At 38.9% G+C, this 21,665-nt stretch overlaps 22 non-coding genes across 22 annotated transcripts; all 22 read left to right on the top strand.

Annotated features, from left to right (window-relative positions):
• The first annotated feature begins 14,391 nt into the window (after positions 1 to 14,391).
• On the top strand, positions 14,392 to 14,464 carry TRNAV-AAC (transfer RNA valine (anticodon AAC)). Its single transcript has one exon. It is a non-coding gene; the product is annotated as a tRNA-Val (tRNA).
• A 65-nt stretch (positions 14,465 to 14,529) lies between these two features.
• Positions 14,530 to 14,602, top strand: TRNAV-AAC (transfer RNA valine (anticodon AAC)). Its single transcript has one exon. It is a non-coding gene; the product is annotated as a tRNA-Val (tRNA).
• A 615-nt stretch (positions 14,603 to 15,217) lies between these two features.
• TRNAV-UAC (transfer RNA valine (anticodon UAC)) lies at positions 15,218 to 15,290 on the top strand. The gene has a single exon. It is a non-coding gene; the product is annotated as a tRNA-Val (tRNA).
• A 65-nt stretch (positions 15,291 to 15,355) lies between these two features.
• Positions 15,356 to 15,428, top strand: TRNAV-AAC (transfer RNA valine (anticodon AAC)). The gene has a single exon. It is a non-coding gene; the product is annotated as a tRNA-Val (tRNA).
• Positions 15,429 to 15,769: 341 nt separating this feature from the next.
• On the top strand, positions 15,770 to 15,842 carry TRNAV-AAC (transfer RNA valine (anticodon AAC)). The gene has a single exon. It is a non-coding gene; the product is annotated as a tRNA-Val (tRNA).
• A 203-nt stretch (positions 15,843 to 16,045) lies between these two features.
• TRNAV-UAC (transfer RNA valine (anticodon UAC)) lies at positions 16,046 to 16,118 on the top strand. Its single transcript has one exon. It is a non-coding gene; the product is annotated as a tRNA-Val (tRNA).
• A 65-nt stretch (positions 16,119 to 16,183) lies between these two features.
• Positions 16,184 to 16,256, top strand: TRNAV-AAC (transfer RNA valine (anticodon AAC)). The gene has a single exon. It is a non-coding gene; the product is annotated as a tRNA-Val (tRNA).
• A 203-nt stretch (positions 16,257 to 16,459) lies between these two features.
• TRNAV-UAC (transfer RNA valine (anticodon UAC)) lies at positions 16,460 to 16,532 on the top strand. The gene has a single exon. It is a non-coding gene; the product is annotated as a tRNA-Val (tRNA).
• A 339-nt stretch (positions 16,533 to 16,871) lies between these two features.
• TRNAV-AAC (transfer RNA valine (anticodon AAC)) lies at positions 16,872 to 16,944 on the top strand. The gene has a single exon. It is a non-coding gene; the product is annotated as a tRNA-Val (tRNA).
• Positions 16,945 to 17,422: 478 nt separating this feature from the next.
• Positions 17,423 to 17,495, top strand: TRNAV-AAC (transfer RNA valine (anticodon AAC)). Its single transcript has one exon. It is a non-coding gene; the product is annotated as a tRNA-Val (tRNA).
• Positions 17,496 to 17,835: 340 nt separating this feature from the next.
• Positions 17,836 to 17,908, top strand: TRNAV-AAC (transfer RNA valine (anticodon AAC)). Its single transcript has one exon. It is a non-coding gene; the product is annotated as a tRNA-Val (tRNA).
• Positions 17,909 to 17,973: 65 nt separating this feature from the next.
• On the top strand, positions 17,974 to 18,046 carry TRNAV-AAC (transfer RNA valine (anticodon AAC)). Its single transcript has one exon. It is a non-coding gene; the product is annotated as a tRNA-Val (tRNA).
• Positions 18,047 to 18,386: 340 nt separating this feature from the next.
• On the top strand, positions 18,387 to 18,459 carry TRNAV-AAC (transfer RNA valine (anticodon AAC)). Its single transcript has one exon. It is a non-coding gene; the product is annotated as a tRNA-Val (tRNA).
• A 65-nt stretch (positions 18,460 to 18,524) lies between these two features.
• On the top strand, positions 18,525 to 18,597 carry TRNAV-UAC (transfer RNA valine (anticodon UAC)). Its single transcript has one exon. It is a non-coding gene; the product is annotated as a tRNA-Val (tRNA).
• Positions 18,598 to 19,211: 614 nt separating this feature from the next.
• TRNAV-UAC (transfer RNA valine (anticodon UAC)) lies at positions 19,212 to 19,284 on the top strand. Its single transcript has one exon. It is a non-coding gene; the product is annotated as a tRNA-Val (tRNA).
• Positions 19,285 to 19,349: 65 nt separating this feature from the next.
• Positions 19,350 to 19,422, top strand: TRNAV-AAC (transfer RNA valine (anticodon AAC)). Its single transcript has one exon. It is a non-coding gene; the product is annotated as a tRNA-Val (tRNA).
• A 341-nt stretch (positions 19,423 to 19,763) lies between these two features.
• Positions 19,764 to 19,836, top strand: TRNAV-AAC (transfer RNA valine (anticodon AAC)). The gene has a single exon. It is a non-coding gene; the product is annotated as a tRNA-Val (tRNA).
• A 203-nt stretch (positions 19,837 to 20,039) lies between these two features.
• TRNAV-UAC (transfer RNA valine (anticodon UAC)) lies at positions 20,040 to 20,112 on the top strand. The gene has a single exon. It is a non-coding gene; the product is annotated as a tRNA-Val (tRNA).
• A 65-nt stretch (positions 20,113 to 20,177) lies between these two features.
• On the top strand, positions 20,178 to 20,250 carry TRNAV-AAC (transfer RNA valine (anticodon AAC)). Its single transcript has one exon. It is a non-coding gene; the product is annotated as a tRNA-Val (tRNA).
• A 203-nt stretch (positions 20,251 to 20,453) lies between these two features.
• TRNAV-UAC (transfer RNA valine (anticodon UAC)) lies at positions 20,454 to 20,526 on the top strand. Its single transcript has one exon. It is a non-coding gene; the product is annotated as a tRNA-Val (tRNA).
• A 339-nt stretch (positions 20,527 to 20,865) lies between these two features.
• Positions 20,866 to 20,938, top strand: TRNAV-AAC (transfer RNA valine (anticodon AAC)). The gene has a single exon. It is a non-coding gene; the product is annotated as a tRNA-Val (tRNA).
• A 478-nt stretch (positions 20,939 to 21,416) lies between these two features.
• TRNAV-AAC (transfer RNA valine (anticodon AAC)) lies at positions 21,417 to 21,489 on the top strand. Its single transcript has one exon. It is a non-coding gene; the product is annotated as a tRNA-Val (tRNA).
• The last annotated feature ends 176 nt before the right edge of the window (positions 21,490 to 21,665 follow it).

The following is a 21,665-nucleotide window of genomic DNA, read 5'->3' as shown; positions in this document are numbered from 1 at the left end:
CGTGACAACCTGCCTGGCTATAAGAAACTCCTCTCTCTTCGCCCTGTGCAGAACAGGGTAGAGATAGTCAGGTCTCGTTGGATTGATTAAAGTAAAGTCAGCAAAATGGACCCCCTGGATATGCTTGAGAGTCTCAGCCCCCGACGTACACACCCTCTTGCAGCTTAATAGTATCAAGTCCATGCGTATCATCATGCGCGAGAATCTTCATGATCTTTGCAGTAGCCGGCACATTAGAGACTTGCTCACAGGGCGCCAACTCTTGCAGAGAAATTTTTAATAGGAAAAATAGGATTCGCTAGTCGAAATTATAGGATTTTATAGGACCAGATTCATGAAATTATAGGATAATATAGGACTCTAAAATGACTAGTATATAACCAGAACCGACCAATTTTAATGAAATAATGCTTTATTTTTCAATTAAAATAGTACACAATGCCTTTGCACTGCTAAAAAAATATCACCAACTATATCACATACAGGGCTCCCACCAAAATCTCAAAAATAAATAGGGGAAAAAGGGACTTTTCACGATAAAAATAGGGTAAAATAGGGACCTAAATTTTAAAAGTAGGAACCAAAAAGGGACCACTGGTAAAACAAAATGATATCCATTCTGTGAAAATATCACAAACAGACAGTTAGGAACCTATTACTCTTTTCTATTTTTTCGACAAAATAGTATATTATTTCTGACTTTCTTTTGTTTATATTCTTATTCTAAGGGAGCGGTAGGTAAGACTTGATACTGGCTCAAATGTATAAGGAAGGTTTTCTGATTAGAAGTAACTATTTTCGTATCATGTTTACTGTTTTTTAAAAAATCCACTGAACTAGAATTTGGGCCTTTACGGGGTTCGTAATTTTTGGAATGAAATTCCCTGACTTTTCCAGGTTTTCGCTGACTAAGTTCCACAATTTTCCCTGACCATTTGCAATAACGTACAAGGCGAACATATATGAAAACCAGTCTAAATTCAGTCGAATAATTTTTTCACGAGTTGTTATTGTTATAAAAATTAGCCAATTAATTTGTTTAAATTTAACATTAAGTAAATCATAAATAACCGGAGCGTCGCTTCGCTCGCTCCGCAAATTTGGGGCTCTGCTAAAATCTCAGACAAGACATTTTCATGTCACCCTTATACTTTTTCTGAGGTTTTTCTTAAGGGATTATAATTAATTACTTCAAAATTCTCAAAATATAGGACTTTATAGGACGATTTGTGAAATTATAGGATAAAATAGGACACTTTTCAAAATATAGGATTTTATAGGAATTATAGGACCTCTGGGCGCCCTGTGCTCACAGAAGGTCCTCCAAGAGTCCCTCTTGGCAGCCCTAATGGCCCTGTTGTAGGTATTAAGAGACTGCCTATAGCTAGCCCAGTCTCCCGTACGCCTGGCTTTATTAAAAAGCCTTCGAGTACATTTCCGAAACCGACTAAGATCCGCATTTCACCAAAGAACAAGCCTCGAGCGGTTTATGGTCTTAAGTGGACAGTTTCGGTGAAAGGACTCAGTGATAGAGCACTGTAGAACACAAGCCGCCCTCTCAAGATCCTTAGGTGAAGTAACCTTTGGGGTGTGACCACCCCCGTAGCGTAGAAGTAAGTGTTTTCTATAACGGGCCCTTATTGATCCGTTTTGGATTGCGCATCTTCGTCCCCACCGGGACAGAAGTAGTCGCGACAGTAAAGCAAATTTGCCTATGATCCGACAGAGACGGATCATTAGATACATGCCAATTAGACGCAAGGTTTTCCGTGGCTAACGTAAGGTCAATGACCTCATTTCTGTTAGAAGTAACAAAAGTATGTTCATTGTTTTGATTAAGAATATAGAGTTTAGAACCAACTAAATATTCCAGTAGATGATCACCTCTCCTGTTGCAGTCAGAACTGCCCCACGTGATGTGATGACCAACAGTCTTACGCTGATGATCTTAATTCCGCTGTTTCGGAGGCAATCGAGTTGCTTCAATCTTTGGGATTGAAAATATTGTCTGTTATTGGGGATGGTGCTGCTACAAACCGCAAGTTTTTTACAGTGAACACAACAGAAAATTTACCACATTTTTGCATATACCCATACAGGCTTGACGAACGAAGACCCCTGCAATTCGTTGTTGACTCCCACATCTTTTAAAAACTACGAGAAATGGCTTATATTCCAGTAAATAAACGTAAAAAGTGAGACAAATGAGTAAGAATGGTCGAATTATAATTTGGAAAGATGTTAGGGATCTAGATGAAACAGAGCGAGACCACGAAACCTTAAAAAAGCAAACAAAATCACAAATGACCACGAATATAAAAATTCGTATAATGAAATGAAATGAAATACATTTTTATTGTGCATAAAAAAAGCTACAAGGAGCTCACGAGATTATAAACATTAGTCACAAAACCCATAATAAATTATATTTTATAATCGTTACGAATTGGTAGAAGCTATCGTTCTAAAATACACAGCTTAATTATGTAAAGAAATTGTAAAACCCAATTAATTATTTAAGTATTAAAGTTAGATTGCTTTAATAATAAAATGAAAATACGGTTTGCTGCTCAAGTATTGAGTTAAACAACTCCGTGCAGAAATTGGCGAAAAATATTTGGAGACAGTGAAGTTTTTAGAACTTTTTTATATTTGGTTTGACATATTGATCACTCCAAATTTCACAGAATGCTATTATAAAAGGAAACCCAATAAAAGACCATTCAATAGTATTTAACGATAGGAGAATTCCTGTAAGTAACCACCAAAAAGAAAAGAACACACATTGCATAGTAATGTTTTCATTTCTCTATTTCTAGTGGTTACAAAAGGAATTCCTGGGTTATTTAGTTGATTGAAAAATAGATTTCAAAAACCGCCATGGAAATATTGAACTAGAAGTTAGGAAGAAAATGCTACTCTCGACAGAAATCTTCTATAGTTTAAAGCAAAGCAGTAGGTACCAATAATTGATCATAATGTACCTTAAATTAACGCTGTTTTCCTTATTTGATAGCCCAAGCCATGATTGGTATTATTAATTTTCTGTTTAAGAAGGACGCAAAATGTGTACTCACAGTAAATAGCTCCTCGAGGTTTGATAGTTAAATGAAATCTAGGTGATTAGCTCCTTGTACTTCTAGTTATAACTTCTAATACTAAGCAAAGAAAACGGGTTTATCTGGAGTTTTATTTCGTCCTTTTATGATCCTCAACACGCCGAGCGACCCTCGATGTTGAAGTGTCTTGGCTGGTCCGGCGGCTCCCGCCAAGGACGCCAGTTCTGTATTGTTATCCCTTGTCAATCACGGCTAAGGATTGTAAATTCCAGTTGTTTCGCACGAGAATATATTCTGGCAACACCGTCAAAAGACGAGTTTCAACGCCATCTAGTTTTTTTCCCGAAACACACAATCATTTACTTTAACCTTAATTTACTCTTTTTGGAATAAGAATAACATTTTAGATTCAAAAAAGAATATATAATTTGCTTAAGGCCAATTTATAAGAAATTCAATAATCAATCATTTGGGTATCCTCCAGTTCGACTGAATAACCATTGGGTAGAATTCCCATTCAATTAATACGCGTAAATGCATTTCAAAAACAGCGAAATGGCGGACTTCTAGTCAATGGGATTTTCCATTAATTCCACTAATCCGAATTCAGAATATTTGATTTCTAATCATTAGAATATATGTTCTAATCATTAGAATATATGCTCTAATCATTAGAATATATGTTCTAATCATTAGAATATATGTACTAATCTCATTGATATTAAACAACTAGTATAATGTTCTTTCTTTGGAGCATAATCAATGTTTACTATCATTTGTGCAAATATAATATAAAATGTAATGCCACAATCTTTTTCAGGAAATGGAACATGATTTGCGGTAAACTTTGGACAGTATTTGCTTAAAAAACTAAACATATATATAGAGTAGGTTTTTTACTGCTCATAATGTAAATCAATCAATTGAACCAATTATTCATTCGAATTACTTTAAAGGCTGTGTATTTGACGCTTTAAATGTACTACACATCAGCTTTTTATTGTGACAATAACATATTCAATATAATTGAATAAATCATATGGATTTAATCAACAGATTTGTCCAATTAAGTTTTTAAGGTTTTTACCCTAAAAATTGGGCATTCAATATCATGTAGGATTTTGAGTATAGCATGAACTATATTGTGCACATAAATAGAAAAAACTACCAATAGAGAGTTTTGAAGGTAACCCTCAAAATTATGTAACGCTTTTAACATGTTTTTCTAATATCTATGTATGGCAAAACACTTTAAAATATACATGATTGGCCAATTTAAAATGTGTAAGATGCATCAATGCATGAAGGAGGAAATCTTCATATATTCAAAGGTTTATGATGACTGCTTTTTCCATGCATTTTCCTAGACATTTAAAACTCTATTAGAATATCCGTGTTTTTACACAACACCCAGTGATTTCGTTTGTTTAGTATATTTCGAGAAAAAAATGTAATTCCATTTCATATTCTAACCTATTTAATTTTCAGCGTTTAATGGAGTTAGTTGAAGATTATTTCGGTAATAACAACAGCTACTGCTGCTGACAACAGCATTGGAAGAAAGTAGAAAGGAACGCTGACGCTACTCAGGTCCAAGGCTACTGTGCTTTGCGATGGTCTCTTCCACATGAATGGTTCAATAGCGTAATGTACCTCTTGTTTCTGATACTTAAAAGTTTGCTTTTCGAAAATGGGTTCCACGTTGTGGTGAAACAGAAGTTTAGGATGTTAATTTTTTTATAATAAAAATGATACTGACATCAGCTGGGCGTTCAATTGTGGTGTGCTTCTGATCCAAGAGTTGTTGAAAATGAAGTGTTTGTATTCCACTTTAAGAACTTGTTGCGAAAAGTAAAGTCCTCGGTTTCTCGAGAAAAACTCTTTTTTCTCGGGATCATACAGTAAATGTCTCATCACATGTATCATCAAGTCTGCGTCTATGATCAGAGCCTTTTTCCCCGAAAAAACGGGAATGAACGAATAAAAGAATTTATTAGCACCTTGGTTAAAGCCGAGCAATTTCTTCTCGTCAAAACCGTCTAGCCATTCTTTAACAACTGGGTCTCGGGCTGCCTAATACGAAGCAATTACGTCAGAAAAAGAGAGGACTTAACACGAGGAAGAATATTCACCAAAACTTTAATGTATGTTAAATCATTTGGATCTATAAATGCAGGCTCAACTCCAGATTTGATCAAGTCCGAGAGAGTGGCGAAGCAGTTGTAGCTTTCCGTCGAGAAGTCCGTACGCAAGTAAGAACCCAAGAAGAACAGAATGAAAGTCACTCCGATAAGCCACGACGATGCGAGCAGACGACAAGTAATGTGAGGCAGAACAGCGGGAATCGCTACAAAACAAAATTACGCTGTTCGATTTAGTTCTAAATAAAGCGTCGACCATCTTTCGAAATTATGGGGGTTAATGGTATTTGTTATACAAAGGTGAATTCATTTTAAATATTGGCGCTGATGTAATTGCTTACGTTCGGCGCAGAAGAGCGAGGCGTTCTCCCAGACATTTTCCAGGGTTTCTTTGGTCAATTTCTTGGCAATTTTCTTTGTGGGCGCCGATTTGTATTTGTTGGTTACGATGGAGTGAATGACGAGTAAAATTGACAGCAGGACCAAGGTTAACGCCAATAAAATCAGCACCTGAATGTAACAAGAACAAAACTCAATGGGTTGGGTATCCGGTAGATTGTTGTTGAGGAAAACTTACCTCAGTGTCCATATTAAGAAGGACCAAGAATTGGACGAGACTGTCACTTTGGGACTGGACACGATAATCAGGTTGCTTATTGCGACGGGCGGAGACGGATAAAAATGGTCCAATCGAGTATGGAAAAAAGGCTTGACTCTGCCATCCGCAAGAAATGAGATTTCTAAAACCGTCGTAAGGGTTAAATGAGTTCTTATTTAGTGTTTTTCAATTTTCACCGTAAAATCACATACCTGGAAAAAATTTGGATTATAGTATTTTGTATTAAAGTCATTATCGCTAATAATTTCCAAATTCAACCTGAATGTTAAAAACAAAATTTTATTACAGTATAATGTTAACATTTTTTATAACAGTCCGTAAGCTGAGATCGTTTTTGAGAGTCCTTTAACGTTTCGTAGTGAACTCGGGAAAACGTCTTCATGTACTTTTGGTACAAAACAATTAATTTCGCGAAGGGAAGGTGGTGCGAATAGTTGGTTTGAAATTTTGTAATAATGCCCCGTTAGAGACAAAAAATCAATTACTCGCGTATATTAATGAATTCAAAATTAGGCTAATTTTTAAAGAATAATCTATCTGTATATTAAATATATACCAAGGTCTTTTTTATTTCACACTACCCTTGTTTCTTTTTTCTTCTAGAATATTTTATAATTTCCGTGTTTTATTTCTAAAGTCAATAATGACATTCAATTTAATAAACCGTTTAAAAATGTCGAATAGTCGTCGGTACAATTATAATCGACTAATATTTCTAGTTTTTTTTAATTTCGCAGACACATTTGCTCGATAGAGACAAATGGTATTATAGAATTAAGTGAAATCTGTCTCTTTCGATCCAAGGAAAATTCGAAAAAAATTCCATGCGTTAAATTTATTTGATGTTGAGGAATCGTTTTAAATATTCTACCATGAACTCCTGCTGTTTTTCAGAGTCCCTGTTCTGATAACATGTTAAGGTAAAATTGTCAACAAGAAATCAATCTTAATTAAAAGACACTGGAGACTCGCTTGAACAACGCCACTGAATTTTAATAAACTCACCTGAAGAAACTCGAGTATCGTACAATTAATTGTTGTCGTTTGGGCGTACCTTTAATGAAAAATTTATTTTCAAATCCAGGAAACCAATTAGGATTTGAAAATTAAACTTCTATCTGTATTTGAAATATCGATCACTTCCGACAAATTCAATTTTGTTTAAGGCCATCCTAGAGCGTTAACAATGGACAATCCGAAAACTTCAAATGCTGCAAAGAGTTTCTGAGAGTTATTTCATGGTTCTTCAATAATAGACTGAGACTATATATTTAATAGTGTTTAAGTTGAAGTCAGAACAAATCTCTGAATTTAAATAAGATTTTCCAAACTGAAACATAATTATATAAGATTTTCCAAACTGAAACATATTTATATAAGATTTTCCAAACTGAAACGTAATTAAAGCACAAGCGTAATTATTTTGCTTGTCTTTTATTTCCTGGTAATCTGTCAGGATTTTAATGGCATTGGTTTAAGCTAGTTTACTATAATTGGCCACAATTTAAGCTTTTGATTTGATAGGTTACAAATGCTTTTATTGAAAATTTCAAGGTATATTCAATAGCTAAAATAAAAACTAGCCTCCTACTTGGCACTTTTCAAATCTATAAAATATAATGATGTAAAAAAATTTGAAACCGGTCTTTCATTTAATTTAATTGCGTCTCGACTCGGAGAGGTTAATTTTGGTTTCACAACTTGTTTCAATAGTGAATTTCTTTAGTTGTGAAGCTCAATTACCATTATACGCACCCCGGAAACTATGCTTCTGTTAACCACCCTGGATTTAGAAGTATAACGGTCTAATTAAAAGAAATCATGAAGTTAGGCGCAATTATTGAAGTTAAATGGGTTTCCATATTTTTATCAAATCCGAAAAAACTGTTCAATATTTTTACCTCTCCGATTGACGTATGTCACGTAGAGATTTTAATTTCGACATGTCTGTCTGTGTCTCTGTCTGTCTGTTGTTACATCCCAGAGGACCGCGTTCGCAATTGGCAAATCGGAGCAAATGTGTTCTGAATTTCCGGACAGAATTTACAGTTCCCGGAAATTTGGAAAATTGTATTTGGGTAATATACTCCATTGTCCGTCTAGCACCACTATCGTCCGTTCTTTTGTCTATCCCACATGGACACCAGTCTGTACGTACTAGCTTCTAAACACCACCATCTTCAGGTTTTCGTCCATCCAACATGGAAACCAGTCTGTACACATACAGGCTTCTATCTCCATCATCATCGTTAAGGTTAAGACATACGCGGCGATCCGCTACGGTTACGAGAAACGTCAAGCCTCCCAATAATGGGGCTTCCACAAAAGGTTCACGCAATAGCTCGTTCCATAAAATGCGGCAGAAGTGATTTCCCCCCCTGTTCCAGGCAAGGTGGGAATCTAAGACAAAACTGAGCCACAGGGCTGCCATAGATTTTGCGTATTTTCCTAGAAAATATTTCCCAACTGAATCTCCAAATTTCCCTGTTTTAAAAGAGGGTGGGGCCTAGTATGACGGGAGATTTTACAACTGTTAAGTTCGGCTGCTTAAGTCCGAGGCTTTAAAACTGAAATTGAGGGTCTCAGACTGAAAAGGTATGTAACAATTTAATATTAATAATTAACTGCCAACGTCAAGGTGATTAAAATGGATAATTTTTTAATGTAGGCCTACTTAATTATGGAAAATTCGGGTAGAAAAGCAGTAGACAAAGTCTCCTGTGATAAGCCTAAGCTAGTGACTGTGTTACAAGAAAAAGACCTAAATCAAAAATCTAAAAGAAAGGCAGAAAATCAACTTGATAAAAATGCGGCACGTTTGAAACTACGTAATTTACCCAGTGGACCCTGGACAAAACAGTTAAAATGTCTTCCGAAAAGTTTTACCATGAAAAGCATTTTGGACTACTTTTATCTACACAAAGCGACGAAGCATCTAGAAGATGGAAACAGAATGGTCAAAGCGAAGAAAGTTGGCAAAGTTTTCCTGTGCTCACCAGTCTCTACTCTTGATTCGTTATTTGTAAAGTGTGTGATAATTTCATCCTATAGTTCAAAACAATATGACGTTCATCTTGAGAATGATTGTGGAAGCGGTATAGTTTTAAACGGGTATTGCCAATGCCCTTGCGGGACTGCCGGTGTCTGCAAACATGTCTGTGCATTATTGTTTTATTTATGGGACTGTAAAATTGATAAGCTCATTAATGTTCGGGATGATAAATCTTGTACAGAAGGTCCCAGGCAATGGAGGAATACCACGCCTAGAACCTCGAAGCTGGTATCTAAAAATTTTTCAGATTTAGAGTTTGCGAGGCATAAATTATTGCATCGTTTCAATGAACAAAAAATTATACAAACATCTTCCAAGGTGAAAGTTTTTACATCAATACCAAACTTGAATGAAGCCCAAGCAGAGGAAGATAACATGAAGCTACGTGAAAGACTGGATAAATTTGTAAACAAATCTTCAGAAAAGCGAAGAATGCAAAGAATGACCATCGCTGAAAATGACTTCAAACCAACGGCAATAATCAAATCAGCAGTGCCAGAATCTAGTCTTGAAGAAGTTAGTATCGAGTTAAAAATATCAGAACCAGCAATTTCATTCCCTAATCTGTTGCCATCTGAAGATTTAATTTTTCCACCCAATTGCGTAATAACAATAGAGCAGGCAAAAGAATTAGAAACTTTAACCAGAGATCAAGCAGATCAGAAATCCAAAAATTGCCAACTTTGGAAAAGCGAGCGGGAAAATAGATTAACGGCGTCCAAATTCGGGGAAGTAATTAAACGAAGGAAAGAGGTAACACCAAAAGCGCATAGATAACCAGAAAGTGAAGAACGAGAAACCTAAACCGCAACGTGAAAAATGAGTTCCCCCATAGTCGATTCAAGATTTCCGTCCCCCTTACAGAACGACGGGAAGAGTTGGTCTTATGCCGCGGCGGAGAGTTACTTTCGCGTAGTTTTACACAAGGTACATGCGTAAGTTGGCTCGAAAATATAGTTCACATATTTCTTTATTTTCATGTCGTCTGCTATAGTTTAATTCCAAGGCTTAATATAATCTAGTCATTTAGGCAGTCGGGAATCGGCACATTTGTCAAAATGTCAGATTTGAATTAAGCAAACATTTTAGAAAGCTACGAAAAGGATGACTTTTTCCTGATTGATAAAGACGGAAAACTTAAAGGTGCAATAGAATGCATGAAAAACAATATCAAAATTCAACTTAACGAAACTTGAAAATTCCACGACGATTGAACCGAAAGAGCGCTAAAGAACAACCGTTAAGCCTAGTTAAGCAGCCGATTTCTCAATAGTATTCCCCACTATCCCCAGGAGCCACTACCATCGCGAGCTACTTTCCGCTTGTCACGTGACATTAACGATGACCTAATATATCTCTGATTCGATTGGTAGTTGAAAACGAGGCTCACCAACCACCCATTTGTGTCCCCCCTTGCTTCTCATTTTACACGAATACCGTTGCTAAAGGCTGGAAAGGTTTAATGTTCTTCACTTTCTGATCTATGCGCTTTTGGTAACACCCAAGTACATAGAAACGCTTAAAAAAGGAACGGATTTAAGCTCGAATGTTTACGTTCAAGGACTGAATAACGAGAATAAATCTGTTGAAATGTATTATGAAATAAAAAAAAGAGGTAGTTACTTTCAAGGATGGATTCTGCGTTAATCCCTCCATACCAATTCTTGGAGCTTCCCCAGACAGAATTTGTTATGATAAAACATGTAATGAATATGGACTTATAGAAATTAAGACTCTGTCAAAAGCTAAAAAAGAAAACTTGACGATAAAAGAAGCTATTTTAAATAGAGCTGCACCATGTTTATAATTAGAAAAAAAATGGAGAAATAAAACTGAAAGAAAATCATAACTATTTTTACCAGGTTCAGGGTCAACTTGGTGTTACAGGCTTTAAGTGGTGCGATTTTTTTATAGTTACTGAAAAAGATTCATTTTTCCAAAGAATAAATTTTGACAAAGAACTTTTTCACTTAACGATGGTTCCCAAGCTATGTGATTTTTACACGAAACACTTTTAGTATTCCTATTTTTGATCTCAGTTTAGAAACCCTATTATGATCTCAGTAAAAAACAATGTGATGAAATAAATAGTACAAAAATTTGCCAAACTCATTTTCTTTTCTTATTTATTGTAATTTGCATATAGATAGGATTTACTGTGATAAAATAAACGCTACAAAAATTTACAGAAAGTTGGCTCAGTTTAATTATTTTATACAATTTTAGGTATTTTTTACAATGACCCGTTCAAGCAGTGGTTCGTTGATGAAATTTGTTAAATATCCGCAAATCGTCCAAATTTTGTTAAGTTGGATGTGCATAGAATTAGGAAATACATACTTAAGTATCCTGTTATTTTTTATTTCCCCTATCACACGCTCAATATGGATCCTCAAGTTAGCCATTTCTCTGGTTTTTTCAACTTCTTCTTTTGAAAGTTGCGATCGTTTGCCTAAAAATGGGGGGATATTCAATTTTACGCCTTTACTCCGCAATTCTTCTTCAATTATAAAACCCCTATCTGCCATTATTGAGTCGTCATTTTCTAAGAGGTCTAACAATCCACTTTCTATTGTAATTTCTTTATCGGAAATTCTACCAGGGGATAATTTAGAAACGAGCGTAACTAGTCCGTTAGGAGAAATCCCAAGCAATCCTTTCGCCGTGTTGTGCTTTTTATACTGAGAGTATGTGTCACTCTGCGTAGCATAATGGTTTGGTTTTTCAATAAAAAGTTCTGTGCAATCTATTATGACACGTGTAGATGGATACAGCTGTAACGGAATACCCCGGGGAAAATTAAATTGGCCGGTCGTGAAAAAAGGGGATTCCGATACAGGACGTTAGGTAGCCCTGATTTAATTTAGGGGGACCTTGTGAAAATGTTAAGTCTTAAAAAACGGGGGTTCTAAGATAGGCCTAATTAAATAACTTCCTCCCGTTGGAGTTTAATAAAAGAAATTATTCATACCTTCGGCTTATGTTGAGAATCAAAAATGGATTTAATACTTTTAAATTTTACAAAAAGAAAACTTTCGCGAGAGTTTCCCAAGGGACGACTGCGCGAGAACAAAACTATCGCGAGGTGCGAGGCAGGGCTTCTCCCCGAGAATGGCATCCGGCGACTTGACGTGAAGAAAGAAGAAGAGAGAGAGAGCCGTGGGTCTTTTTTTTTCGGGCTTATATAGTACAAAAAGCATAAAGAAAGGGGGGAGGTAGAAGGAGGTGACGTAGACGGTGGTGACGTAGACGGTGGAGGGGGCTGAAGTATACGGGCTGAACTGAATTAAAGTTCAGCTCTCCGTCGTCTGCAACGGGGTCGGAGGGCGAAACCGTTGCATTCACCCCCTCGAAAAAGAATTTTGAAAATAGGCGCGAAATTAAACATAAGATAAATTTTACAAATTGAGAAAATAGTAGCAAAATACTCCGTTATGCGGATAGCTAACAAAAATATTTTCATTATTTTGTTCACGTGAGGTGTTTCAATTCTGAAAAGAAAATAAATAGAACATAATTAAAGAGGTCCATTGGGATCGGAGGTACACGGATCGCAGTGTTCTTTTGATTTCTTTTCTGTGGCTAAACTGCCGTTAACACTGTTCTCCTAGGAGGTTTGGCAATAGGTACTCGTTTGAAAGTAAAATCTTCCGGTTCTATATCTACGATTCCCTTCTCGCGTAAATATTGGGATATTTCATTTGGAGAGCGTAACATGCGGCTCTTTGGCCCTGGTGGGTAGTAGTACACGTCCATATTCACTTTTCCGGGTTGGACAGTGTGGCGATAGCATAACTCGCGAACCCAGCCCTTTTTAAACGGTTTCTCATAATTTGCTGCCCGATAATCCTGAATGGTGAGAGCTATGAGAGGTTGAGTGTCATCTTCGCTAGCCGAGGATTCTGAATGTTCTATAATTGGAATTGTCGAAGGTGGAGGTTCTCCTTCCGCACTTGTCGACAGGGTGTGCAATTTTGGCGTCTTTTTTCTTGGTCTTGCCGAAGAATTTCCTGTTGTCGAAACTCTGACTCCTTTTCTCCTTTTTTCTCTAACGGCGACTCGGTCTATTTCGTCTGAGGTTGAACTTAGTTGAGCTTGAGGACGTCTTTCTCTTCTTTGGATGGGTGGACTAGGAGTAATTAAGGATTCTTTGGTAGTGGTACTACTTGATTATTTTCTTAATTGTTTCTTCTTTCGTCCTATGGAAGAAGATGTGGTCGTTGGGTGACTTCTCTTTCGGATATCGGGGACCTCGGGTTCGTCACTCGAGAGACTGCTACTCGATAATTTTCTAGCCGGTCGTCTTTTAGGTCCAGGAGCGGCGGAAGAGGTAGTCGGATGACCTCGTTTTTCCGGTTCCGGTTCAGACATTCTATCTTCGTCAGTAGTCGTACTTAGTTTTCTTAGAGTCTTTCTTCTAGGTCTGATTCCTTCTGTGGTCGTTGTTGTAGGGTGATCTCTTTTTGGTCTTTCGGCTGTAGGAGTTGAAGGGAGATTTTCTTGAATTGTCGTTGGAGGAGTTTGAGATCCTTGAGGCAATGGCACGGTTGCTGGATGCGTCTCTCCATGATTGACAACGTTGTCCTGTAATTCCACTTCCGGCTGGATTTCTTCTGGTTGACGTATTTCTGGTTCTTGATTTTTCTTTTTCGGTACTCTGTCAACAAATCGGAATGGGCCGATCATTTCTTCTACTTCCTCGAAGGACTCGGAGGAAGGTTTAGGTCTTTCTTCTGGCGGAGGTCTTCCTTCTGGTACATTTTGAGGTGGTGTCCTTTCTGGAGTTTGAACTCTTGGTCTCGGTGGAGGAATAATTTCTTTTGGTCGAGTAGTTCTTCCTGGATATTTTCCTTAGGTATGGTTTCTACTGGTTCGATTATTTCCTCTCTCGGAATTTCTGAGTCTTCTTTCTCCTCCAGTGGTACTTCTGACGTCTGATAAAGCTTGAGTTGAGACATGTTGATTGGACCTGTTTTCTGTCCAGATATCATGTCTTCGAGGCTGTAAACAAGAGGGCTTCTTTTTTCCACGATTTTGAATGGTCCAGTCCACTTTGGGCATAGTTTTCCCATTCGACCTAGATTGGCGTTCGATAGGGGGTGAGTTAACTTCCATACTATCGTTCCAACGTCATATTCGATATCTTCTCTTCTCAAATCGTAGTATTTTTTCTGTTTAGCTTGAGCCAATTTCGAGAAGTCCTTTCTCAGTTTCCATTGGTCCTTCAGGATCTTCAAGGTTTCGGATCTGTCTTCAAATTCTTCCAATGGCATACCGATGTCAATGTCCCATGGGAGTCTTGGTTCTCTTCCCATATTGAGGTAAAATGGAGATCTCCTTGTTGTCTCATGTGGAGCTGAATTTATCGCGAAGGCGAGAGCGTTCAAAGTTTCGTCCCACGTTCGGTGATTGTTTTCCACGTATATTGAAATTGTTTCGAGCCCTGGTAGATACATGTTTTGACAACCGTGATTGGACATAATTATAAGCTAGATCCCTTCGAAAACTCAGAACAACCAAGTATCTATGGTGTAGTGGTTATTACGTCCGCCTAACACGCGGAAGGTCCCAGGTTCGAGCCCTGGTAGATACATGTTTTGACCATCGTAATTGGACATAATAACAAGTTAGATCTCTTCTAAAACTCAGAAGAATCACGTATCTATGGTGTAGTGGTTATCACGTCCGCCTAACACGCGGAAGGTCCCAGGTTCGAGCCCTGGTAGATACATGTTTTGACAACCATGATTGGACATAATTATAAGCTAGATCCCTTCGAAAACTCAGAACAACCTAGTATCTATGGTGTAGTGGTTATTACGTCCGCCTAACACACGGAAGGTCCCAGGTTCGAGCCCTGGTAGATACATGTTTTGACCATCGTAATTGGACATAATAATAAGTTAGATCTCTTCTAAAACTCAGAAGAATCACGTATCTATGTTGTAGTGGTTATCACGTCCGCTTTACACGCGGAAGGTCCCAGGTTCGGGCTATGGTTGATACATGTTTTGACCATCGTAATTGGACATAATAAAAGCTATATCTCTTGCAAATCTTTGTATTATCACGTATCTGTGGTGTTGTGGTTATCACGTCCGCTTTACACGCGGAAGGTCACAGGTTCGAGCCCTGGTAGATACATGTTTTGACCATCGTAATTGGACATAATAAAAGCTACATCTCTTGCCAATCTTTGTATTACCACGTATCTATGGTGTTGTGGTTATCACGTCCGCCTAACACGCGGAAGGTACCAGGTTCGAGCCCTGGTAGATACATGTTTTGACCATCGTAATTGGACATAATAATAAGTTAGATCTCTTCTAAAACTCAGAAGAATCACGTATCTATGGTGTAGTGGTTATCACGTCCGCATTACACGCGGAAGGTCCCAGGTTCGAGCCCTGGTAGATACATGTTTTGACCATCGTAATTGGACATAATAATAAGTTAGATCTCTTCTAAAACTCAGAAGAATCACGTATCTATGGTGTAGTGGTTATCACGTCCGCCTAACACGCGGAAGGTCCCAGGTTCGAGCCCTGGTAGATACATGTTTTGACAACCGTGATTGGACATAATTATAAGCTAGATCCCTTCGAAAACTCAGAACAACCAAGTATCTATGGTGTAGTGGTTATTACGTCCGCCTAACACGCGGAAGGTACCAGGTTCGAGCCCTGGTAGATACATGTTTTGACCATCGTAATTGGACATAATAATAAGTTAGATCTCTTCTAAAACTCAGAAGAATCACGTATCTATGGTGTGGTGGTTATCACGTCCGCTTTACACGCGGAAGGTCCCAGGTTCGAGCCCTGGTAGATAAATGTTTTGACCATCGTAATTGGACATAATAATAAGTTAGATCTCTTCTAAAACTCAGAAGAATCACGTATCTATGGTGTAGTGGTTATCACGTCCGCCTAACACGCGGAAGGTCCCAGGTTCGAGCCCTGGTAGATACATGTTTTGACAACCGTGATTGGACATAATTATAAGCTAGATCCCTTCGAAAACTCAGAACAACCAAGTATCTATGGTTTAGTGGTTATGACTTAAACTTTAAACGCGGAAGTTCCCAGGTACGAGCCCAGATAGATACATGTTTTGACCATCGTGATTGGACATAGTAATAATCTAGATCTCTTCTAAAACTCAGAAGAATCACGTATCTATGGTGTAGTGGTTATCACGTCCGCTTTACACGCGGAAGGTCCCAGGTTCGAGCCCTAGTTGATACATGTTTTGACCATCGTAATTGGACATAATAATAAGTTAGATCTCTTCTAAAACTCAGAAGAATCACGTATCTATGGTGTAGTGGTTATCACGTCCGCCTAACACGCGGAAGGTCCCAGGTTCGAGCCCTGGTAGATACATGTTTTGACAACCGTGATTGGACATAATTATAAGCTAGATCCCTTCGAAAACTCAGAACAACCAAGTATCTATGGTTTAGTGGTTATGACTTCCACTTTAAACGCGGAAGTTCCCAGGTACCGGCCCAGATAGATACATGTTTTGACCATCGTGATTGGACATAGTAATAATCTAGATCTCTTCTAAAACTCAGAAGAATCACGTATCTATGGTGTAGTGGTTATCACGTCCGCTTTACACGCGGAAGGTCCCAGGTTCGAGCCCTGGTTGATACATGTTTTGACCATCGTAATTGGACATAATAAAAGCTACATCTTTTGCCAATCTTTGTATTATCACGTATCTATGGTGTTGTGGTTATCACGTCCGCTTTACACGCCGAAGTTCCCAGGTTCGAGCCCTGGTAGATACATGTTTTGACCATCGTAATTGGACATAATAAAAGCTACATCTCTTGCAAATCTTCGTATTATCACGTATCTATGGTGTTGTGGTTATCACGTCCGCCTAACACGCGGCAGGTCCCAGGTTCGAGCCCTGGTAGATACATGTTTTGACAACCGTGATTGGACATAATTATAAGCTAGATCCCTTCGAAAACTCAGAACAACCAAGTATCTATGGTGTAGTGGTTATTACGTCCGCCTAACACGCGGAAGGTCCCAGGTTCGAGCCCTGGTAGATACATGTTTTGACCATCGTAATTGGACATAATAATAAGTTAGATCTCTTCTAAAACTCAGAAGAATCACGTATCTATGGTGTAGTGGATATCACGTCCGCCTAACACGCGAAAGGTCCCAGGTTCGAGCCCTGGTAGATACATGTTTTGACAACCGTGATTGGACATAATTATAAGCTAGATCCCTTCGAAAACTCAGAACAACCAAGTATCTATGGTGTAGTGGTTATTACGTCCGCCTAACACGCGGAAGGTACCAGGTTCGAGCCCTGGTAGATACATGTTTTGACCATCGTAATTGGACATAATAATAAGTTAGATCTCTTCTAAAACTCAGAAGAATCACGTATCTGTGGTGTAGTGGTTATCACGTCCGCTTTACACGCGGAAAGTCTCAGGTTCGAGCCCTGGTTGATACATGTTTTGACCATCGTAATTGGACATAATAAAAGCTATATCTCTTGCAAATCTTTGTATTATCACGTATCTATGGTGTTGTGGTTATCACGTCCGCCTAACACGCGGAAGGTCCCAGGTTCGAGCCCTGGTAGATACATGTTTTGACAACCGTGATTGGACATCATTATAAGTTAGATCTCTTCTAAAACTCAGAAGAATCACGTATCTATGGTGTTGTGGTTATCACGTCCGCTTTACACGCCGAAGTTCCCAGGTTCGAGCCCTGGTAGATACATGTTTTGACCATCGTAATTGGACATAATAAAAGCTACATCTCTTGCAAATCTTCGTATTATCACGTATCTATGGTGTTGTGGTTATCACGTCCGCCTAACACGCGGCAGGTCCCAGGTTCGAGCCCTGGTAGATACATGTTTTGACAACCGTGATTGGACATAATTATAAGCTAGATCCCTTCGAAAACTCAGAACAACCAAGTATCTATGGTGTAGTGGTTATTACGTCCGCCTAACACGCGGAAGGTCCCAGGTTCGAGCCCTGGTAGATACATGTTTTGACCATCGTAATTGGACATAATAATAAGTTAGATCTCTTCTAAAACTCAGAAGAATCACGTATCTATGGTGTAGTGGTTATCACGTCCGCCTAACACGCGGAAGGTCCCAGGTTCGAGCCCTGGTAGATACATGTTTTGACAACCGTGATTGGACATAATTATAAGCTAGATCCCTTCGAAAACTCAGAACAAACTAGTATCTATGGTGTAGTAGTTATTACGTCCACCTAACACGCGGAAGGTCCCAGGTTCGAGCCCTGGTAGATACATGTTTTGACCATCGTAATTGGACATAATAATAAGTTAGATCTCTTCTAAAACTCAGAAGAATCACGTATCTATGGTGTAGTGGTTATCACGTCCGCTTTACACGCGGAAAGTCTCAGGTTCGAGCCCTGGTTGATACATGTTTTGACCATCGTAATTGGACATAATAAAAGCTACATCTCTTGCAAATCTTTGTATTATCACGTATCTATGGTGTTGTGGTTATCACGTCCGCCTAACACGCGGAAGGTCCCAGGTTCGAGCCCTGGTAGATACATGTTTTGACAACCGTGATTGGACATCACTATAAGTTAGATCTCTTCTAAAACTCAGAAGAATCACGTATCTATGGTGTAGTGGTTATCACGTCCGCTCTACACGCGGAAGGTCCCAGGTTCGAGCCCTGGTAGATACATGTTTTGACCATCGTAATTGGACATAATAATAAGTTAGATCTCTTCTAAAACTCAGAAGAATCACGTATCTATGTTGTAGTGGTTATCACGTCCGCTTTACACGCGGAAGGTCCCAGGTTCGGGCTATGGTTGATACATGTTTTGACCATCGTAATTGGACATAATAAAAGCTATATCTCTTGCAAATCTTTGTATTATCACGTATCTGTGGTGTTGTGGTTATCACGTCCGCTTTACACGCGGAAGGTCACAGGTTCGAGCCCTGGTAGATACATGTTTTGACCATCGTAATTGGACATAATAAAAGCTACATCTCTTGCCAATCTTTGTATTACCACGTATCTATGGTGTTGTGGTTATCACGTCCGCTTTACACGCGGAAGGTCCCAAGTTCGAGCCCTGGTAGATACATGTTTTGACCATCGTAATTGGACATAATAAAAGCTACATCTCTTGCAAATCTTTGTATTATCACGTATCTATGGTGTTGTGGTTATCACGTCCGCCTAACACGCGGAAGGTACCAGGTTCGAGCCCTGGTAGATACATGTTTTGACCATCGTAATTGGACATAATAATAAGTTAGATCTCTTCTAAAACTCAGAAGAATCACGTATCTATGGTGTAGTGGTTATCACGTCCGCATTACACGCGGAAGGTCCCAGGTTCGAGCCCTGGTAGATACATGTTTTGACCATCGTAATTGGACATAATAATAAGTTAGATCTCTTCTAAAACTCAGAAGAATCACGTATCTATGGTGTAGTGGTTATCACGTCCGCCTAACACGCGGAAGGTCCCAGGTTCGAGCCCTGGTAGATACATGTTTTGACAACCGTGATTGGACATAATTATAAGCTAGATCCCTTCGAAAACTCAGAACAACCAAGTATCTATGGTGTAGTGGTTATTACGTCCGCCTAACACGCGGAAGGTACCAGGTTCGAGCCCTGGTAGATACATGTTTTGACCATCGTAATTGGACATAATAATAAGTTAGATCTCTTCTAAAACTCAGAAGAATCACGTATCTATGGTGTGGTGGTTATCACGTCCGCTTTACACGCGGAAGGTCCCAGGTTCGAGCCCTGGTAGATAAATGTTTTGACCATCGTAATTGGACATAATAATAAGTTAGATCTCTTCTAAAACTCAGAAGAATCACGTATCTATGGTGTAGTGGTTATCACGTCCGCCTAACACGCGGAAGGTCCCAGGTTCGAGCCCTGGTAGATACATGTTTTGACAACCGTGATTGGACATAATTATAAGCTAGATCCCTTCGAAAACTCAGAACAACCAAGTATCTATGGTTTAGTGGTTATGACTTAAACTTTAAACGCGGAAGTTCCCAGGTACGAGCCCAGATAGATACATGTTTTGACCATCGTGATTGGACATAGTAATAATCTAGATCTCTTCTAAAACTCAGAAGAATCACGTATCTATGGTGTAGTGGTTATCACGTCCGCTTTACACGCGGAAGGTCCCAGGTTCGAGCCCTAGTTGATACATGTTTTGACCATCGTAATTGGACATAATAATAAGTTAGATCTCTTCTAAAACTCAGAAGAATCACGTATCTATGGTGTAGTGGTTATCACGTCCGCCTAACACGCGGAAGGTCCCAGGTTCGAGCCCTGGTAGATACATGTTTTGACAACCGTGATTGGACATAATTATAAGCTAGATCCCTTCGAAAACTCAGAACAACCAAGTATCTATGGTTTAGTGGTTATGACTTCCACTTTAAACGCGGAAGTTCCCAGGTACCGGCCCAGATAGATACATGTTTTGACCATCGTGATTGGACATAGTAATAATCTAGATCTCTTCTAAAACTCAGAAGAATCACGTATCTATGGTGTAGTGGTTATCACGTCCGCTTTACACGCGGAAGGTCCCAGGTTCGAGCCCTGGTTGATACATGTTTTGACCATCGTAATTGGACATAATAAAAGCTACATCTTTTGCCAATCTTTGTATTATCACGTATCTATGGTGTTGTGGTTATCACGTCCGCTTTACACGCCGAAGTTCCCAGGTTCGAGCCCTGGTAGATACATGTTTTGACCATCGTAATTGGACATAATAAAAGCTACATCTCTTGCAAATCTTCGTATTATCACGTATCTATGGTGTTGTGGTTATCACGTCCGCCTAACACGCGGCAGGTCCCAGGTTCGAGCCCTGGTAGATACATGTTTTGACAACCGTGATTGGACATAATTATAAGCTAGATCCCTTCGAAAACTCAGAACAACCAAGTATCTATGGTGTAGTGGTTATTACGTCCGCCTAACACGCGGAAGGTCCCAGGTTCGAGCCCTGGTAGATACATGTTTTGACCATCGTAATTGGACATAATAATAAGTTAGATCTCTTCTAAAACTCAGAAGAATCACGTATCTATGGTGTAGTGGATATCACGTCCGCCTAACACGCGAAAGGTCCCAGGTTCGAGCCCTGGTAGATACATGTTTTGACAACCGTGATTGGACATAATTATAAGCTAGATCCCTTCGAAAACTCAGAACAACCAAGTATCTATGGTGTAGTGGTTATTACGTCCGCCTAACACGCGGAAGGTACCAGGTTCGAGCCCTGGTAGATACATGTTTTGACCATCGTAATTGGACATAATAATAAGTTAGATCTCTTCTAAAACTCAGAAGAATCACGTATCTGTGGTGTAGTGGTTATCACGTCCGCTTTACACGCGGAAAGTCTCAGGTTCGAGCCCTGGTTGATACATGTTTTGACCATCGTAATTGGACATAATAAAAGCTATATCTCTTGCAAATCTTTGTATTATCACGTATCTATGGTGTTGTGGTTATCACGTCCGCCTAACACGCGGAAGGTCCCAGGTTCGAGCCCTGGTAGATACATGTTTTGACAACCGTGATTGGACATCATTATAAGTTAGATCTCTTCTAAAACTCAGAAGAATCACGTATCTATGGTGTTGTGGTTATCACGTCCGCTTTACACGCCGAAGTTCCCAGGTTCGAGCCCTGGTAGATACATGTTTTGACCATCGTAATTGGACATAATAAAAGCTACA

This window comes from Phalangium opilio, unplaced genomic scaffold, assembly GCF_054372755.1.
Source record: "Phalangium opilio isolate 3A_F unplaced genomic scaffold, DU_Popi_V2 ptg000100l_1, whole genome shotgun sequence".
Classification (NCBI taxonomy): Eukaryota; Metazoa; Arthropoda; class Arachnida; order Opiliones; family Phalangiidae; genus Phalangium; species Phalangium opilio.
Note: the sequence above shows the minus strand (reverse complement) of the source record. Positions and strands in the feature narration are given on the sequence as shown.